The sequence below is a fragment of the Gymnoscopelus microlampas genome, assembly GCF_963454915.1.
Source record: "Gymnoscopelus microlampas genome assembly, chromosome: 16".
In the NCBI taxonomy this organism is placed as follows: domain Eukaryota; kingdom Metazoa; phylum Chordata; class Actinopteri; order Myctophiformes; family Myctophidae; genus Gymnoscopelus; species Gymnoscopelus microlampas.
The window spans coordinates 50,989,611-51,009,575 of record NC_139953.1 but is presented as its reverse complement, the minus strand read 5'-3'; the positions used below and the strand labels follow the sequence as shown (position 1 = coordinate 51,009,575).

The window sequence follows — 19,965 nt, the reverse complement described above, 5'->3', positions numbered from 1 at the left end:
GTTTCGGTAGTGACGAAAAGTGACGAGTGACGAAAACAGAAACAAAAATGTTCCCCCAAAAACCTGTTAGGAGCACGTTTCAGGCAATTTAAAGCTGATTGGTAGTGATTTTTTTTTCCCGTTTCGGTAGTGACGAAAAGTGACGAGTGACGAAAACAGAAAAAAAATTGTTCCAACAAAAACCTGTTAGGAGCACGTTTCAGGCAATTTAAAGCTGATTTGGTAGTGATTTTTCTGTGAATTTTTTTTTCCGTTTCGGTAGTGACGAAAAGTAATGAGTGACGAAAACAGAAAAAAAAAATGTTCCCCCAAAAACCTGTTAGGAGCACGTTTCAGGCAATTTAAAGCTGATTGGTAGTGATTTTTTTGTGAATTTTTTTTCCCGTTTCGGTAGTGACGAAAAGTGACGAGTGACGAAAACAGAAAAAAAAATGTTCCCCCAAAAACCTGTTAGGACCACGTTTCAGGCAATTTAAAGCTGATTGGTAGTGATTTTTTTTTTCCGTTTCGGTAGTGACGACTAGTGACGAGTGACGAAAACAGAAAAAAAATTGTTCCCCCAAAAACCTGTTAGGAGCACGTTTCAGGCAATTTAAAGCTGATTGGTAGTGATTTTTCTGTGATTTTTTTTTCTCCGTTTCGGTAGTGACGAAAAGTGGCGAGTGAAGAAAACAGAAAAAAAAAAATTCCCCCAAAAACCTGTTAGGAGCACGTTTCAGGCAATTTAAAGCCGATTGGTAGTGATTTTTTGGTGATTTTTTTTCCCGTTTCGGTAGTGACGAAAAGTGACGAGTGACGAAAACAGAAAAAAAAAATGTTCCCCCAAAAACCTGTTAGGAGCACGTTTCAGGCAATTTAAAGCTGATTGGTAGTGATTTTTTTGTGAATTTTTTTTTTCGTTTCGGTAGTGACGAAAAGTGACGAGTGACGAAAACAGAAAAAAAAAATTTCCCCAAAAAAACTGTTAGGAGCACGTTTCAGGCAATTTAAAGCTGATTGGTAGTGGTTTTTTTGTGATTTTTTTTTTCCGTTTCGGTAGTGACGAAAAGTGACGAGTGACGAAAACAGAAAAAAAAAATTTCCCCCAAAAACCTGTTAGGAGCACGTTTCAGGCAATTTAAAGCTGATTGGTAGTGATTTTTTTGTGAATTTTTTCCCCGTTTCGGTATTGACGAAAAGTGACGAGTGACGAAAACAGAAAAAAAATTGTTCCCCCAAAAACCTGTTAGGAGCACGTTTCAGGCAATTTAAAGCTGATTGGTAGTGATTTTTTTGTGAATTTTTTTTTCCGTTTCGGTAGTGACGAAAAGTGACGAGTGACGAAAACAGAAAAAAAATTGTTCCCCCAAAAACCTGTTAGGAGCACGTTTCAGGCAATTTAAAGCTGATTGGTAGTGATTTTTTTGTGATTTTGTTTTTCCGTTTCGGTAGTGACGAAAAGTGACGAGTGACGAAAACAGAAACAAAAATGTTCCCCCAAAAACCTGTTAGGAGCACGTTTCAGGCAATTTAAAGCTGATTGGTAGTGATTTTTTTTTCCCGTTTCGGTAGTGACGAAAAGTGACGAGTGACGAAAACAGAAAAAAAATTGTTCCAACAAAAACCTGTTAGGAGCACGTTTCAGGCAATTTAAAGCTGATTTGGTAGTGATTTTTCTGTGAATTTTTTTTTCCGTTTCGGTAGTGACGAAAAGTAATGAGTGACGAAAACAGAAAAAAAAATGTTCCCCCAAAAACCTGTTAGGAGCACGTTTCAGGCAATTTAAAGCTGATTGGTAGTGATTTTTTTTTCCCGTTTCGGTAGTGACGAAAAGTGACGAGTGACGAAAACAGAAAAAAAATTGTTCCCCCAAAAACCTGTTAGGAGCACGTTTCAGGCAATTTAAAGCTGATTTGGTAGTGATTTTTCTGTGAATTTTTTTTTCCGTTTCGGTAGTGACGAAAAGTAATGAGTGACGAAAACAGAAAAAAAAAATGTTCCCCCAAAAACCTGTTAGGAGCACGTTTCAGGCAATTTAAAGCTGATTGGTAGTGATTTTTTTGTGAATTTTTTTTCCCGTTTCGGTAGTGACGAAAAGTGACGAGTGACGAAAACAGAAAAAAAAATGTTCCCCCAAAAACCTGTTAGGACCACGTTTCAGGCAATTTAAAGCTGATTGGTAGTGATTTTTTTTTTCCGTTTCGGTAGTGACGACTAGTGACGAGTGACGAAAACAGAAAAAAAATTGTTCCCCCAAAAACCTGTTAGGAGCACGTTTCAGGCAATTTAAAGCTGATTGGTAGTGATTTTTCTGTGATTTTTTTTTCTCCGTTTCGGTAGTGACGAAAAGTGGCGAGTGAAGAAAACAGAAAAAAAAAAATTCCCCCAAAAACCTGTTAGGAGCACGTTTCAGGCAATTTAAAGCCGATTGGTAGTGATTTTTTGGTGATTTTTTTTCCCGTTTCGGTAGTGACGAAAAGTGACGAGTGACGAAAACAGAAAAAAAAAATGTTCCCCCAAAAACCTGTTAGGAGCACGTTTCAGGCAATTTAAAGCTGATTGGTAGTGATTTTTTTGTGAATTTTTTTTTTCGTTTCGGTAGTGACGAAAAGTGACGAGTGACGAAAACAGAAAAAAAAAATTTCCCCAAAAAAACTGTTAGGAGCACGTTTCAGGCAATTTAAAGCTGATTGGTAGTGGTTTTTTTGTGATTTTTTTTTTCCGTTTCGGTAGTGACGAAAAGTGACGAGTGACGAAAACAGAAAAAAAAAATTTCCCCCAAAAACCTGTTAGGAGCACGTTTCAGGCAATTTAAAGCTGATTGGTAGTGATTTTTTTGTGAATTTTTTCCCCGTTTCGGTATTGACGAAAAGTGACGAGTGACGAAAACAGAAAAAAAATTGTTCCCCCAAAAACCTGTTAGGAGCACGTTTCAGGCAATTTAAAGCTGATTGGTAGTGATTTTTTTGTGAATTTTTTTTTCCGTTTCGGTAGTGACGAAAAGTGACGAGTGACGAAAACAGAAAAAAAATTGTTCCCCCAAAAACCTGTTAGGAGCACGTTTCAGGCAATTTAAAGCTGATTGGTAGTGATTTTTTTGTGATTTTGTTTTTCCGTTTCGGTAGTGACGAAAAGTGACGAGTGACGAAAACAGAAACAAAAATGTTCCCCCAAAAACCTGTTAGGAGCACGTTTCAGGCAATTTAAAGCTGATTGGTAGTGATTTTTTTTTCCCGTTTCGGTAGTGACGAAAAGTGACGAGTGACGAAAACAGAAAAAAAATTGTTCCAACAAAAACCTGTTAGGAGCACGTTTCAGGCAATTTAAAGCTGATTTGGTAGTGATTTTTCTGTGAATTTTTTTTTCCGTTTCGGTAGTGACGAAAAGTAATGAGTGACGAAAACAGAAAAAAAAATGTTCCCCCAAAAACCTGTTAGGAGCACGTTTCAGGCAATTTAAAGCTGATTGGTAGTGATTTTTTTTTCCCGTTTCGGTAGTGACGAAAAGTGACGAGTGACGAAAACAGAAAAAAAATTGTTCCCCCAAAAACCTGTTAGGAGCACGTTTCAGGCAATTTAAAGCTGATTTGGTAGTGATTTTTCTGTGAATTTTTTTTTCCGTTTCGGTAGTGACGAAAAGTGACGAGTGACGAAAACAGAAAAAAAATGTTCCCCCAAAAACCTATTAGGAGCACGTTTCAGGCAATTTAAAGCTGATTGGTAGTGATTTTTTTGTGAATTTTTTTTCCCGTTTCGGTAGTGACGAAAAGTGACGAGTGACGAAAACAGAAAAAAAAATGTTCCCCCAAAAACCTGTTAGGAGCACGTTTCAGGCAATTTAAAGCTGATTTGGTAGTGATTTTTCTGTGAATTTTTTTTTCCGTTTCGGTAGTGACGAAAAGTGACAAGTGACGAAAACAGAAAAAAAATGTTCCCCCAAAAACCTGTTAGGAGCACGTTTCAGGCAATTTAAAGCTGATTGGTAGTGATTTTTTTGTGAATTTTTTCTTCCGTTTCGGTAGTGACGAAAAGTGACGAGTGACGAAAACAGAAAAAAAATTGTTCCCCCAAAAACCTGTTAGGAGCACGTTTCAGGCAATTTAAAGCTGATTTGGTAGTGATTTTTCTGTGAATTTTTTTTTCCGTTTCGGTAGTGACGAAAAGTGACGAGTGACGAAAACAGAAAAAAAATGTTCCCCCAAAAACCTGTTAGGAGCACGTTTCAGGCAATTTAAAGCTGATTGGTAGTGATTTTTTTGTGAATTTTTTCTTCCGTTTCGGTAGTGACGAAAAGTGACGAGTGACGAAAACAGAAAAAAAATTGTTCCCCAAAAAACCTGTTAGGAGCACGTTTCAGGCAATTTAAAGCTGATTGGTAGTGATTTTTTTGTGTTTTTTTTTTCCGTTTCGGTAGTGACGACTAGTGACGAGTGACGAAAACAGAAAAAAAAATGTTCCCCCAAAAACCTGTTAGGACCACGTTTCAGGCAATTTAAAGCTGATTGGTAGTGATTTTTTTTTTCCGTTTCGGTAGTGACGACTAGTGACGAGTGACGAAAACAGAAAAAAAATTGTTCCCCCAAAAACCTGTTAGGAGCACGTTTCAGGCAATTTAAAGCTGATTGGTAGTGATTTTTTTGTGATTTTTTTTTCTCCGTTTCGGTAGTGACGAAAAGTGGCGAGTGAAGAAAACAGAAAAAAAAAAATTCCCCCAAAAACCTGTTAGGAGCACGTTTCAGGCAATTTAAAGCCGATTGGTAGTGATTTTTTGGTGATTTTTTTTCCCGTTTCGGTAGTGACGAAAAGTGACGAGTGACGAAAACAGAAAAAAAAAATGTTCCCCCAAAAACCTGTTAGGAGCACGTTTCAGGCAATTTAAAGCTGATTGGTAGTGATTTTTTTGTGAATTTTTTTTTCCGTTTCGGTAGTGACGAAAAGTGACGAGTGACGAAAACAGAAAAAAAAAATTTCCCCCAAAAACCTGTTAGGAGCACGTTTCAGGCAATTTAAAGCTGATTGGTAGTGGTTTTTTTGTGATTTTTTTTTTCCGTTTCGGTAGTGACGAAAAGTGACGAGTGACGAAAACAGAAAAAAATTTGTTCCCCCAAAAACCTGTTAGGAGCACGTTTCAGGCAATTTAAAGCTGATTGGTAGTGATTTTTTTGTGAATTTTTTTTCCCGTTTCGGTAGTGACGAAAAGTGACGAGTGACGAAAACAGAAAAAAAATTGTTCCCCCAAAAACCTGTTAGGAGCACGTTTCAGGCAATTTAAAGCTGATTGGTAGTGATTTTTTTGTGAATTTTTTTTCCGTTTCGGTAGTGACGAAAAGTGACGAGTGACGAAAACAGAAAAAAAATTGTTCCCCCAAAAACCTGTTAGGAGCACGTTTCAGGCAATTTAAAGCTGATTGGTAGTGATTTTTTTGTGAATTTTTTTTTCCGTTTCGGTAGTGATGAAAATTGACGAGTGACGAAAACAGAAAAAAAAATGTTCCCCCAAAAACCTGTTAGGAGCACGTTTCAGGCAATTTAAAGCTGATTGGTAGTGATTTTCTTGTGATTTTTTTTTCTCCGTTTCGGTAGTGACGAAAAGTGACGAGTGACAAAAACAGAAAAAAAAATGTTCCCCCAAAAACCTGTTAGGAGCACGTTTCAGGCAATTTAAAGCTGATTGGTAGTGATTTTTTTGTGAATTTTTTTTCCGTTTCGGTAGTGACGACTAGTGACGAGTGACGAAAACAGAAAAAAATTGTTCCCCCAAAAACCTGTTAGGAGCACGTTTCAGGCAATTTAAAGCTGATTGGTAGTGATTTTTTTGTGATTTTTTTTTCTCCGTTTCGGTAGTGACGAAAAGTGGCGAGTGACGAAAACAGAAAAAAAAATGTTCCCCCAAAAACCTGTTAGGAGCACGTTTCAGGCAATTTAAAGCTGATTGGTAGTGATTTTTTTGTGATTTTTTTCCCCGTTTCGGTAGTGACGAAAAGTGACGAGTGACGAAAACAGAAAAAAGATTGTTCCCCCGAAAACCTGTTAGGAATACGTTTCAGGCAATTTAAAGCTGATTGGTAGTGATTTTTTTGTGATTTTTTTTTTCCGTTTCGGTAGTGACGAAAAGTGACGAGTGACGAAAACAGAAAAAAAATTGTTCCCCCAAAAACCTGTTAGGAGCACGTTTCAGGCAATTTAAAGCTGATTGGTAGTGATTTTTTTGTGATTTTTTTTTCCCGTTTCGGTATTGACGAAAAGTGACGAGTGACGAAAACAGAAAAAAAATTGTTCCCCCAAAAACCTGTTAGGAGCACGTTTCAGGCAATTTAAAGCTGATTGGTAGTGATTTTTTTGTGAATTTTTTTTTCCGTTTCGGTAGTGACGACTAGTGACGAGTGACGAAAACAGAAACAAATTTGTTCCCCCAAAAACCTGTTAGGAGCACGTTTCAGGCAATTTAAAGCTGATTGGTAGTGATTTTTTTGTGATTTTTTTTTCCCGTTTCGGTAGTGACGACTAGTGCAGGGGTGCACATAACTGGTGCGCAGGTGCGCATGCGCACCCAAAATAAAAAATGCGCACCACATCAGGCGACGCGAGGCGCTTTTGCGCACCAACAGCTGGGACAGGAATTTCCAAGTTTTTATTTTTTAGCAAAAATAAAAAATAAAAGCCTAGAGATCGAGGCTAGGAATTTAGTTCCTGAAGCCACACTCACACAATCACTCTAAAGCACCCGTCGGCCCCATGTACAGCCATTACCAGCATTAGGCACAGGGGTAGAGATATGACTCGCGTCGCCTCGCATCGCCTCGCATCAAGTAGTAACTTCTCCCTCGCATTGCCTCGCTGCGTGCACGCAGCCAGCAGCGGCTGTTCGAGGCACTCGTCACCAATGATGAACGCACCGTAATGGTGCAAAATATGCCGTGAATTAAAGTCCCAATCTGGCGGATAAAATCAGCGCAGCAGCAGAGCTTATAGCCGATTTTCGCCGTTTCTTTTTTTTTCTCGCGCTGTTAGATAAAGCCCCAAGCTTGGGGGCTTTATCTAACAGCGCGAGAAAAAGAAAAGAAACGGCGAAAATCGGCGGAATTTAGAAGCAGAGCGTCCTTTTTTTCTCCCCCCCCCCCCCCTCCCGTTGACAAAACTGTCCGGTGGGCACCGTGCTGAACCCCCCCCCCCCCCGTTGACAAAACCTAAAAAGTTATGTGCACCCCTGGACTAGTGACGAGTGACGAAAACAGAAAAAAAATTGTTCCCCCAAAAACCTGTTAGGAGCACGTTTCAGGCAATTTAAAGCTGATTGGTAGTGATTTTTTTGTGAATTTCTTTCCCGTTTCGGTAGTGACGAAAAGTGACGAAAACAGAAAAAAAATTGTTCCCCCAAAAACCTGTTAGGAGCACGTTTCAGGCAATTTAAAGCTGATTGGTAGTGATTTTTTTGTGATTTTTTTTTCTCCGTTTCGGTAGTGACGAAAAGTGGCGAGTGACGAAAACAGAAAAAAAAATGTTCCCCCAAAAACCTGTTAGGAGCACGTTTCAGGCAATTTAAAGCTGATTGGTAGTGATTTTTTTGTGATTTTTTTCCCCGTTTCGGTAGTGACGAAAAGTGACGAGTGACGAAAACAGAAAAAAGATTGTTCCCCCGAAAACCTGTTAGGAATACGTTTCAGGCAATTTAAAGCTGATTGGTAGTGATTTTTTTGTGATTTTTTTTTTCCGTTTCGGTAGTGACGAAAAGTGACGAGTGACGAAAACAGAAAAAAAATTGTTCCCCCAAAAACCTGTTAGGAGCACGTTTCAGGCAATTTAAAGCTGATTGGTAGTGATTTTTTTGTGTTTTTTTTTTTTTCGTTTCGGTAGTGACGAAAAGTGACGAGTGACGAAAACAGAAAAAAAATTGTTCCCCCAAAAACCTGTTAGGAGCACGTTTCAGGCAATTTAAAGCTGATTGGTAGTGATTTTTTTGTGCATTTTTTTTTCCGTTTCGGTAGTGACGACTAGTGACGAGTGACGAAAACAGAAAAAAATTTGTTCCCCCAAAAACCTGTTAGGAGCACGTTTCAGGCAATTTAAAGCTGATTGGTAGTGATTTTTTTGTGATTTTCTTTTTCCCGTTTCGGTAGTGACGAAAAGTGACGAGTGACGAAAACAGAAAAAAAAATGTTCCCCCAAAAACCTGTTAGGAGCACGTTTCAGGCAATTTAAAGCTGATTGGTAGTGATTTTTTTGTGAATTTCTTTTCCCGTTTCGGTAGTGACGACTAGTGACGAGTGACGAAAACAGAAAAAAATTGTTCCCCCAAAAACCTGTTAGGAGCACGTTTCAGGCAATTTAAAGCTGATTGGTAGTGATTTTTTTGTGATTTTTTTTTTCCGTTTCGGTAGTGACGACTAGTGACGAGTGACGAAAACAGAAAAAAATTGTTCCCCCAAAAACCTGTTAGGAGCACGTTTCAGGCAATTTAAAGCTGATTGGTAGTGATTTTTTTGTGAATTTCTTTCCCGTTTCGGTAGTGACGAAAAGTGACGAAAACAGAAAAAAAATTGTTCCCCCAAAAACCTGTTAGGAGCACGTTTCAGGCAATTTAAAGCTGATTGGTAGTGATTTTTTTGTGATTTTTTTTTCTCCGTTTCGGTAGTGACGAAAAGTGGCGAGTGACGAAAACAGAAAAAAAAATGTTCCCCCAAAAACCTGTTAGGAGCACGTTTCAGGCAATTTAAAGCTGATTGGTAGTGATTTTTTTGTGATTTTTTTTTTTCGTTCGGTAGTCAAAAAAAGTGACGAGTGACGAAAACAGAAAAAAAAATGTTCCCCCAAAAACCTGTTAGGAGCACGTTTCAGGCAATTTAAAGCTGATTGGTAGTGATTTTTTTGTGAATTTTTTTTCCCGTTTCGGTAGTGACGACTAGTGACGAGTGACGAAAACAGAAAAAAAAATGTTCCCCCAAAAACCTGTTAGGAGCACGTTTCAGGCAATTTAAAGCTGATTGGTAGTGATTTTTTTGTGATTTTTTTTTCTCCGTTTCGGTAGTGACGAAAAGTGGCGAGTGAAGAAAACAGAAAAAAAAAAATTCCCCCAAAAACCTGTTAGGAGCACGTTTCAGGCAATTTAAAGCCGATTGGTAGTGATTTTTTGGTGATTTTTTTTCCCGTTTCGGTAGTGACGAAAAGTGACGAGTGACGAAAACAGAAAAAAAAAATGTTCCCCCAAAAACCTGTTAGGAGCACGTTTCAGGCAATTTAAAGCTGATTGGTAGTGATTTTTTTGTGATTTTTTTTTTCCGTTTCGGTAGTGACGAAAAGTGACGAGTGACGAAAACAGAAAAAAAAAATTTCCCCCAAAAACCTGTTAGGAGCACGTTTCAGGCAATTTAAAGCTGATTGGTAGTGGTTTTTTTGTGATTTTTTTTTTCCGTTTCGGTAGTGACGAAAAGTGACGAGTGACGAAAACAGAAAAAAATTTGTTCCCCCAAAAACCTGTTAGGAGCACGTTTCAGGCAATTTAAAGCTGATTGGTAGTGATTTTTTTGTGAATTTTTTTTCCCGTTTCGGTAGTGACGAAAAGTGACGAGTGACGAAAACAGAAAAAAAATTGTTCCCCCAAAAACCTGTTAGGAGCACGTTTCAGGCAATTTAAAGCTGATTGGTAGTGATTTTTTTGTGAATTTTTTTTCCGTTTCGGTAGTGACGAAAAGTGACGAGTGACGAAAACAGAAAAAAAATTGTTCCCCCAAAAACCTGTTAGGAGCACGTTTCAGGCAATTTAAAGCTGATTGGTAGTGATTTTTTTGTGAATTTTTTTTTCCGTTTCGGTAGTGATGAAAATTGACGAGTGACGAAAACAGAAAAAAAAATGTTCCCCCAAAAACCTGTTAGGAGCACGTTTCAGGCAATTTAAAGCTGATTGGTAGTGATTTTCTTGTGATTTTTTTTTCTCCGTTTCGGTAGTGACGAAAAGTGACGAGTGACGAAAACAGAAAAAAAAATGTTCCCCCAAAAACCTGTTAGGAGCACGTTTCAGGCAATTTAAAGCTGATTGGTAGTGATTTTTTTGTGAATTTTTTTTCCCGTTTCGGTAGTGACGACTAGTGACGAGTGACGAAAACAGAAAAAAATTGTTCCCCCAAAAACCTGTTAGGAGCACGTTTCAGGCAATTTAAAGCTGATTGGTAGTGATTTTTTTGTGATTTTTTTTTCTCCGTTTCGGTAGTGACGAAAAGTGGCGAGTGACGAAAACAGAAAAAAAAATGTTCCCCCAAAAACCTGTTAGGAGCACGTTTCAGGCAATTTAAAGCTGATTGGTAGTGATTTTTTTGTGATTTTTTTCCCCGTTTCGGTAGTGACGAAAAGTGACGAGTGACGAAAACAGAAAAAAGATTGTTCCCCCGAAAACCTGTTAGGAATACGTTTCAGGCAATTTAAAGCTGATTGGTAGTGATTTTTTTGTGATTTTTTTTTTCCGTTTCGGTAGTGACGAAAAGTGACGAGTGACGAAAACAGAAAAAAAATTGTTCCCCCAAAAACCTGTTAGGAGCACGTTTCAGGCAATTTAAAGCTGATTGGTAGTGATTTTTTTGTGATTTTTTTTTCCCGTTTCGGTATTGACGAAAAGTGACGAGTGACGAAAATAGAAAAAAAATTGTTCCCCCAAAAACCTGTTAGGAGTACGTTTCAGGCAATTTAAAGCTGATTGGTAGTGATTTTTTTGTGATTTTTTTTTTCCGTTTCGGTAGTGACGAAAAGTGACGAGTGACGAAAACAGAAAAAAAATTGTTCCCCCAAAAACCTGTTAGGAGCACGTTTCAGGCAATTTAAAGCTGATTGGTAGTGATTTTTTTGTGAATTTTTTTTTCCGTTTCGGTAGTGACGACTAGTGACGAGTGACGAAAACAGAAAAAAAATTGTTCCCCCAAAAACCTGTTAGGAGCACGTTTCAGGCAATTTAAAGCTGATTGGTAGTGATTTTTTTGTGATTTTTTTTTCCCGTTTCGGTAGTGACGACTAGTGCAGGGGTGCACATAACTGGTGCGCAGGTGCGCATGCGCACCCAAAATAAAAAATGCGCACCACATCAGGCGACGCGAGGCGCTTTTGCGCACCAACAGCTGGGACAGGAATTTCCAAGTTTTTATTTTTTAGCAAAACTAAAAAATAAAAGCCTAGAGATCGAGGCTAGGAATTTAGTTCCTGAAGCCACACTCACACAATCACTCTAAAGCACCCGTCGGCCCCATGTACAGCCATTACCAGCATTAGGCACAGGGGTAGAGATATGACTCGCGTCGCCTCGCATCGCCTCGCATCAAGTAGTAACTTCTCCCTCGCATTGCCTCGCTGCGTGCACGCAGCCAGCAGCGGCTGTTCGAGGCACTCGTCACCAATGATGAACGCACCGTAATGGTGCAAAATATGCCGTGAATTAAAGTCCCAATCTGGCGGATAAAATCAGCGCAGCAGCAGAGCTTATAGCCGATTTTCGCCGTTTCTTTTTTTTTCTCGCGCTGTTAGATAAAGCCCCAAGCTTGGGGGCTTTATCTAACAGCGCGAGAAAAAGAAAAGAAACGGCGAAAATCGGCGGAATTTAGAAGCAGAGCGTCCTTTTTTTCTCCCCCCCCCCCCCTCCCGTTGACAAAACTGTCCGGTGGGCACCGTGCTGAACCCCCCCCCCCCCCGTTGACAAAACCTAAAAAGTTATGTGCACCCCTGGACTAGTGACGAGTGACGAAAACAGAAAAAAAATTGTTCCCCCAAAAACCTGTTAGGAGCACGTTTCAGGCAATTTAAAGCTGATTGGTAGTGATTTTTTTGTGAATTTCTTTCCCGTTTCGGTAGTGACGAAAAGTGACGAAAACAGAAAAAAAATTGTTCCCCCAAAAACCTGTTAGGAGCACGTTTCAGGCAATTTAAAGCTGATTGGTAGTGATTTTTTTGTGATTTTTTTTTCTCCGTTTCGGTAGTGACGAAAAGTGGCGAGTGACGAAAACAGAAAAAAAAATGTTCCCCCAAAAACCTGTTAGGAGCACGTTTCAGGCAATTTAAAGCTGATTGGTAGTGATTTTTTTGTGATTTTTTTCCCCGTTTCGGTAGTGACGAAAAGTGACGAGTGACGAAAACAGAAAAAAGATTGTTCCCCCGAAAACCTGTTAGGAATACGTTTCAGGCAATTTAAAGCTGATTGGTAGTGATTTTTTTGTGATTTTTTTTTTCCGTTTCGGTAGTGACGAAAAGTGACGAGTGACGAAAACAGAAAAAAAATTGTTCCCCCAAAAACCTGTTAGGAGCACGTTTCAGGCAATTTAAAGCTGATTGGTAGTGATTTTTTTGTGTTTTTTTTTTTTTCGTTTCGGTAGTGACGAAAAGTGACGAGTGACGAAAACAGAAAAAAAATTGTTCCCCCAAAAACCTGTTAGGAGCACGTTTCAGGCAATTTAAAGCTGATTGGTAGTGATTTTTTTGTGCATTTTTTTTTCCGTTTCGGTAGTGACGACTAGTGACGAGTGACGAAAACAGAAAAAAATTTGTTCCCCCAAAAACCTGTTAGGAGCACGTTTCAGGCAATTTAAAGCTGATTGGTAGTGATTTTTTTGTGATTTTCTTTTTCCCGTTTCGGTAGTGACGAAAAGTGACGAGTGACGAAAACAGAAAAAAAAATGTTCCCCCAAAAACCTGTTAGGAGCACGTTTCAGGCAATTTAAAGCTGATTGGTAGTGATTTTTTTGTGAATTTCTTTTCCCGTTTCGGTAGTGACGACTAGTGACGAGTGACGAAAACAGAAAAAAATTGTTCCCCCAAAAACCTGTTAGGAGTACGTTTCAGGCAATTTAAAGCTGATTGGTAGTGATTTTTTTGTGATTTTTTTTTTCCGTTTCGGTAGTGACGACTAGTGACGAGTGACGAAAACAGAAAAAAATTGTTCCCCCAAAAACCTGTTAGGAGCACGTTTCAGGCAATTTAAAGCTGATTGGTAGTGATTTTTTTGTGAATTTCTTTCCCGTTTCGGTAGTGACGAAAAGTGACGAAAACAGAAAAAAAATTGTTCCCCCAAAAACCTGTTAGGAGCACGTTTCAGGCAATTTAAAGCTGATTGGTAGTGATTTTTTTGTGATTTTTTTTTCTCCGTTTCGGTAGTGACGAAAAGTGGCGAGTGACGAAAACAGAAAAAAAAATGTTCCCCCAAAAACCTGTTAGGAGCACGTTTCAGGCAATTTAAAGCTGATTGGTAGTGATTTTTTTGTGATTTTTTTTTTTCGTTCGGTAGTCAAAAAAAGTGACGAGTGACGAAAACAGAAAAAAAAATGTTCCCCCAAAAACCTGTTAGGAGCACGTTTCAGGCAATTTAAAGCTGATTGGTAGTGATTTTTTTGTGAATTTTTTTTCCCGTTTCGGTAGTGACGACTAGTGACGAGTGACGAAAACAGAAAAAAAAATGTTCCCCCAAAAACCTGTTAGGAGCACGTTTCAGGCAATTTAAAGCTGATTGGTAGTGATTTTTTTGTGATTTTTTTTCCCGTTTCGGTAGTGACGAAAAGTGACGAGTGACGATAAATGCTTTATAACGGGTCATTATTGTAAAGTGCTACCGACAGTTGTTTATGAACTTGGGGTCCTTGACATGGAAATGTTTGAGAACCACTGCAATATACAGTATGTGTTTGTACGCATGTACATGTGAATGAATGCTTGCTTACCCAAAAATGGCTCTGTATTCTGGAAGCTGGTAGTGCTGAGAGCTGTAGTGCGGCTGAGTCCAGAGAAGGCTTTTTCTGCGATGTTAAAGAGCACTTTCTTCTTCTCCAGCGTACAGCTGGACACTACCAGCAAACTGGAATTACTGGAAACACCAGGAGACACACAGCACACATCTCAAAAGAGTGCTACCACATTTTCAACCACAAATGTAATTTATTCAGTCTCTAAAATTCAGTCCCTTACATATCTTATTTTCCTTTTGGCTAATATGTCATGGAATCACACACATCACTCTTTTATAATTTGTTGTACGATGTTGCTTGTAGAAATGTATGCTAATTTTACTACTTTATTTTTTATTTGTGAAAATGCGTGAATTATTATTATTAGGACTTTTATTTCTATAAAATAATAATTGATTCTTATTTTTGCCAGCCCAAAATACGGATGCCAGGGTTAATTAGGTTAAAAATAGTTTTGGGTGGGGCGCCCGTTGGCCTAGCGGTCCAGGCGCATACCATATAAAGGCTCTAATACAGTCTGACAGAGTGTCGCGAGTTTGAATCCCAGTCCCGACAACCTTTGCTGCATGTCATTCCCCATCTCTCTCTCCCTGTTTCCTGTCTCGCTCTACTATACACTGTCAATAAAGCCCAAAATATTCCCAATTTATTTTTTATAATAATAGTTTTTTTGGATTAATGTCGATGTTCAAGTGTGTGCAAGTAGTGAAGAAATACTAAAGTAAACATGATTTACGATACTACTGGCTCCCTCCCCAACACCCATCACCTGAGGGTGTCCTCTGAGATGGTCTGTAGGACACTGGTATCCAGGGAACACAGGTTGGGTCCCTTGACACAACTGAGCTCTGCACTGCCAAGACTGTTGCCCGCCTTAGTCAGATACTTGGAAATGATGGCCTTGGCCTTGATGGTGACAAAAAATGTGTTAGTGCCATATACATGTACTGCACACATTTACGAACACACATGCAAAAACGTGTAAATATAATCACAACACATTATGTTTTCTCACTTTTACACTGATTACACTGCCTGCCAGCCAGCCAGACAGACAGACAGACGGACACTCTACCTCCTGAGCCACTGCCGCCCCCATGTATATTTGTCAATAACACCATCAATCAATCAAAGATCATTTGTATACTTACCAGAGCTGAATCCCACTCCCCATCTGAAGAGTCCATTAAAGAACACAGTGTGTCAATCTGTGTGATGTTCCACATGCTGATGTCATCAGTAGTGGCGTTGCGTGACGCAGGCCCCAGCTCCTGGACTTTCTCTTCTGGGATGAACGACTCACTGACATAGGCCTGACGTTGTGGATAGAGACATATTAGTGGATAGAGACATATTAGACGGGACACCAGATCAGAAATGCAACTGGAATCACTTTATTTGCGATACCTGTTCATTCATGCAATACATTTACAAGACTTTTATCTTGGTGGTAATGTGGTCAGACAATATTAAATATTATGGTAAAAGGACAACAGCCTCACATGCAAGAATACAATGCAAAATACATTGGAAACAGATTTTCCAAATGTCTTCATGAAGTTATCATTTAATTGGATGAAATACGCCAGGCGCACAAGAAAATACCAATTGTTGACCACGGGGTTGTTGGGGGGCAATATTTATATATAATATTTGTTTTTTACATTCATGGTGTAGCCCCTTTAAAATGTAAGCCATTCAACATCATCACAACACACTCACATGACTTGGTAGACATCACAGGGTGGCTTAACCTAAGAAATAAAATAAAAGTCCATGCATTATAATAATAATAATTATTATTATAATTACTATTATATTTTGCTGTACGTTTTTTAAGCTGTCATAAGACGCTCTACAGATGAGGTTACCTCTCTAGCGAGCAGAACCAGGTGGTGCAGGAACTCAGGAAAGTCTCCTTGAGACTGTGTCAGATGGTCAAACACTGCATGGATGATGACGTCTTTCTCTGGAGGAGTAGGCACCAGCAGCATCTCTGCAGTCTGCTTCGGAGTCAGGAGGTGTAGAACCTCCATCTGGACACGTTTAAGACAAGAGAGAGACAGACAGGACATAATAGGAGAGGGCAGGATATGAGATTTAACCACTGAAGCCCTATTTTATACGTAATCGAATTATAATGTCACACTCGCAAATCAGCTATTACGTTTTTGAAAATCTTGCAATCCTGTGATGACATGCCCAAAATATACGCCAGGTTGAAAGGTTATTAAGTTACTGAAATTGTAGTGTCAAGTACAAACAATCAAATCAATGTTTTCAGTAAAAATGTTCAGATTATCCACACTCACTCCAGAGAAGTCACGGTTGAGGTCATAGAAGTCTGTGATGGGGGCGAACATGGAGAAGAATCCAAAGTTCTCCTCCAGCCATTCTGCACTATGGCTGGATGAGGAGACACACTGAGGATCTGAAGATAAATACACAAGTCAGTGTAGGCTATAATAGTATAGTATTAGAATAGAGTAATGTTTTACTCAAAAATGTACTCTGAAAGCAACAGAAATTCCTGTACATCTGCAGACAAATGGTCCTCTGAGCTTGTCTCTAGCTATGGCTACTTGGTTCACTTACCGGACGTGTTGTGATGTAGCAAGAAGGAATGGATGAAGTGTTCGTACATCACTGGGCTGTGGTTGTGATCAGGATCTATGAGACGCATATGATGACTCAGGTCTTTTACTCTGGACCCAGCAATGCAAAGAAATGTATCATTATTCCGGGACTATTTTGTGCATTTCGACTATAAGTGTTTTCCAAACGTAGGGTCTTACTCTTGACCCATTTTTGGGTCACAGACCAGGTTTTATGAATTAAAGTAAGGTAAAGTAAATATCCTGCTTGTTTTTTGTTTTTTTCAAAAATAAACAAAGTCACACAATCCTTTTTTTTTTTTAAATCAACAGATTTTCAGAAATGAAAGAAAAGGAAAAGAAATACAAAAGATTTTCAGAAGATTTTAAGAAATACATTTTTTAAATATGCATACTTTATAATTCATAATGATTTTTCTTAAAGGTTTAGGTCCCAGGAAGTCACCAAATGTATCTTTCAGGTCTCAAGCTGAAAATGTTTGGGAAACAGTTATGTTCTAGAGAAGATAGCATTCCCTTTATAAACGGGACAACTCACAGGGCTTGGTAAACAGGACAGGTGAAGTTCTTAAAGCTGAGGCAGTCGAGGAGGCTTATGGGAACTGTAGGCAGCAGAGGCAGCAGTTTGATCTGGAACCACATCCTGATGAAGTCTGGGTCCTCCAGGTTCTCCTGGGTCAGGGATGGAGACTCCACCTGAGCAAACACTTCTCTGAAGTGGGACGCAAGCTCACTGAAGTTCTAAAACGAGGGGGGAAAAAGTAGAGTTGTACATGCACAGTGCATGAAACGGGCCACATTTTCCACTGCGTTGGTAAGCTGGTAGAAGAGATGGGGAGAAGGATAATGGATGTACAGGCATGACTTTCCTATCCGACGACATCTAGAATAGAATCTGGAATCCTTTGTGTAATACATTTAAATTAAATAAATTCAGAAACAATTAATAAAGCCTTCTCACGCCACATGATCTTTCTTCAAGGGTGATGCTGCAAGTGTCCTGGACCTCAGTGGTGTCATTGCCCATGTCCAAATAGCTGTTCAACAAGCAAGCACAATAATCAGCATCATATTCATAGATAATGGACAGTGGACAAAACAAGGGACTTACAAAGGACATAACCTGCAATATTTCTGGATGGCCACCAGAGGGTGCCCACAGGCTGACCTTTGTTATCACTCCAAAATCAGGACATTGTTGACCTTTGTCTTGTTAGGTTCACTATCACAAAGTGACAAATTCCTTGTGTCGGTTTGTATTTAAGTTCCCTTTAATAATTTGTACTTTGTTCAGCCACCTACCCTGTGTTCACATCTTAGTAAAGGGCTTGTGTTTGTCTTTCCTTTTGTAATCTTTGTGTCCTGCCTTGCTTGGGTCACTTGTTTAAGGTTACAATCAACAATTCCAGTTATTACTCACTCAATATTTGCTATCTCGCATGTAATATTCAAAGAAACGTTTTGAGTTAATCCATAAATAAACGTTGCCCTTTTGTTGATTTCCATTATTTTGTGTTGTGTTGTGTTGAATGTGAAAGGAAACAGAAGTCCACTAACACCACCGGCACTCTTAATTAAACTAGTTCGGCTCATCCAGGAAAATCTGGGACTTTGGTCAAGACTAGCCTGCACAACATAATTGGAAAGACATGGACGCTGGACTGTACATGCATCTACTCACTGTATGAAAGAATATGAATTGTACTTACAACACTTGGTGGAAGGCACTCTTGATCTGGTCAGGGAGTTGCCCATGGGGTAAGAATCTCTGTAATAGTGGCGTTACAACATGGTTGAACCAATCCTCCACATTTGTCACATCTCTTCCATTGGTTGGGCTATGGACGTATTATGTGGCGTGTACATGCCACCCAGCTCAGCTAGGGTCCAGTTCAGCAGGGTCTGGGTCAGAGTCATGCTTCCGATCTCGGATACATTTCTCTGGAGAGCAACAGATAGATAGGAATGTCAGGGTCATGTCAGGTTAGCAGATGTAATATGCATAATCATAATAAACTAGTCATATAAAAACAAGTAATTGGCTTCTCATATATGCATATAGTATATGTATGTACGCTGTATGTACCTCACGTGTGAGAGACACAAACTCACTGACGAGGCTCCCAACAGGTCTGAAAGCTCCCATCAACCCATTCACCACCTGCAAGTGTTTCAAAAAGAACAAAATAATATTGTTTAAGGTTATGAAGATTACCATAAACAATCTGGTAAAAGTTTAATTGGATGAAAGAAATGTATAATATTTAAAGCTATGCAACCTCTCTGAAGCTATTCTGTGGTGGTGATGGTGGTGAGTAGGGGCTATGTGAGGTGTATGTGTATCCGGGGGTGGAGGTGGGGGTGGGCCCAGGACCACCGGTCATCAAGCTGTGGAAGACCAGGCTGAGGGTCCCGTTGTCCAGGCCTGCAACCTCAGGCCTCAGTAGCAGCTCAGCCTTCTGTTCTGGAGACAGCAGGTGAAGAACCTCCAATTGCAACCCGGAAGACACGGAGATAAGGAAGGTCAATTCATAGACAGTGTAGGGGAAGTTACTTTTAATTATTACACATGACTTTCAATTAAAAGTAATCATCGTCTTCACTTGGACCACAATAACAAAGGGTGGGTGTAAAAATGTATCTGTCACCCCCCAGACGTTACGTTTCGCGTCCGGAGGAGCAAGCCAGTAATTCAAACTATACCGTTGACGTTTAATTGTTTTGTTTTAGTTTTTTTTATCCCAAGAGAACAGTCGAATAATGACAGTTACAAAAATATAAGCCTGTATTTGGCCTCCCAAAAGATGCATAACAAAGAGGCATCAAATAGAACAAATAGACCAATTCCAATATTTATTTTGTGAACGTGAACACAGCTTCTGAACCATTCCTTAGCTCCATGGTTACTGAACTAAATATTGGACCCAATCGTCACAAGACACACAATATGTACAAGATTTTCATACTAAAATGGCTTTTTTTAGAGACACAAATGAGGAGGAAATCAACTTTGTTATTGACTTTTCTCTATCCCAGCAACACACTCTCGCGAGATTTGGGAAGATATCTGAAGGGTCCATCTGCAGTCTGACGGACAAGACATAGAGGGCGCTGTCCCTTATTTTTTTTTTAACTCTATGCTCTTCATCAATCATTATGGACATATTAAACATTAAATTAAACGTGTGTTCCAATGCTCAATAATATAATTTTCCATTATTAACAGTCTTGGTTGATGGGGTATGATTTGGGAATCAGGACATTTTGCTAAACATTCGTGGCAAAATATATACCATATAAATAAAAGGCCCTGTTACAATGTTGAGCACCTTATTGTTCTGATCTGAGATATTGTGAGGAGACAATACCCTGTGTATATAGAGTAAATGGCATATCTGCTATTTGCAAACAAGTTGTACATACTCAGAAGACATTTCACGTTTTCCTTATATTATGATGTCATGTTTTGTGAGTATAAGATTCAGCGCCTATTTTCCCCAGCCTGATTGGGAATGTCTCACCATATAATACATGTGGAACCATTACGATACTTGTCGACCTGGCTAGTAGCTGGGTTGAAGCCGTACCATTTTGTATATTGTAAAATAGATACTCCCCAGCATATCAGGCACATCAATGTTACTGAATGGCATCAATACCACAATG

At 39.2% G+C, this 19,965-nt stretch overlaps 1 protein-coding gene and 1 long non-coding RNA gene across 2 annotated transcripts in view; one reads left to right on the top strand and one right to left on the bottom strand.

Moving 5' to 3' along the window:
• Nucleotides 1-19,965, top strand: part of LOC311063420 (gap junction alpha-1 protein-like) — a 604,483-nt gene that overhangs the window by 211,609 nt on the left and 372,909 nt on the right. The gene's annotated exons all lie outside the window — the stretch shown is intronic.
• On the bottom strand, nucleotides 15,672-16,353 carry LOC311063115. The gene is made up of 3 exons (XR_014602545.1): nucleotides 16,280-16,353; nucleotides 15,997-16,115; nucleotides 15,672-15,720 (listed from the first exon to the last, which is right to left on the bottom strand). It is a non-coding gene; the product is annotated as an uncharacterized lncRNA (long non-coding RNA).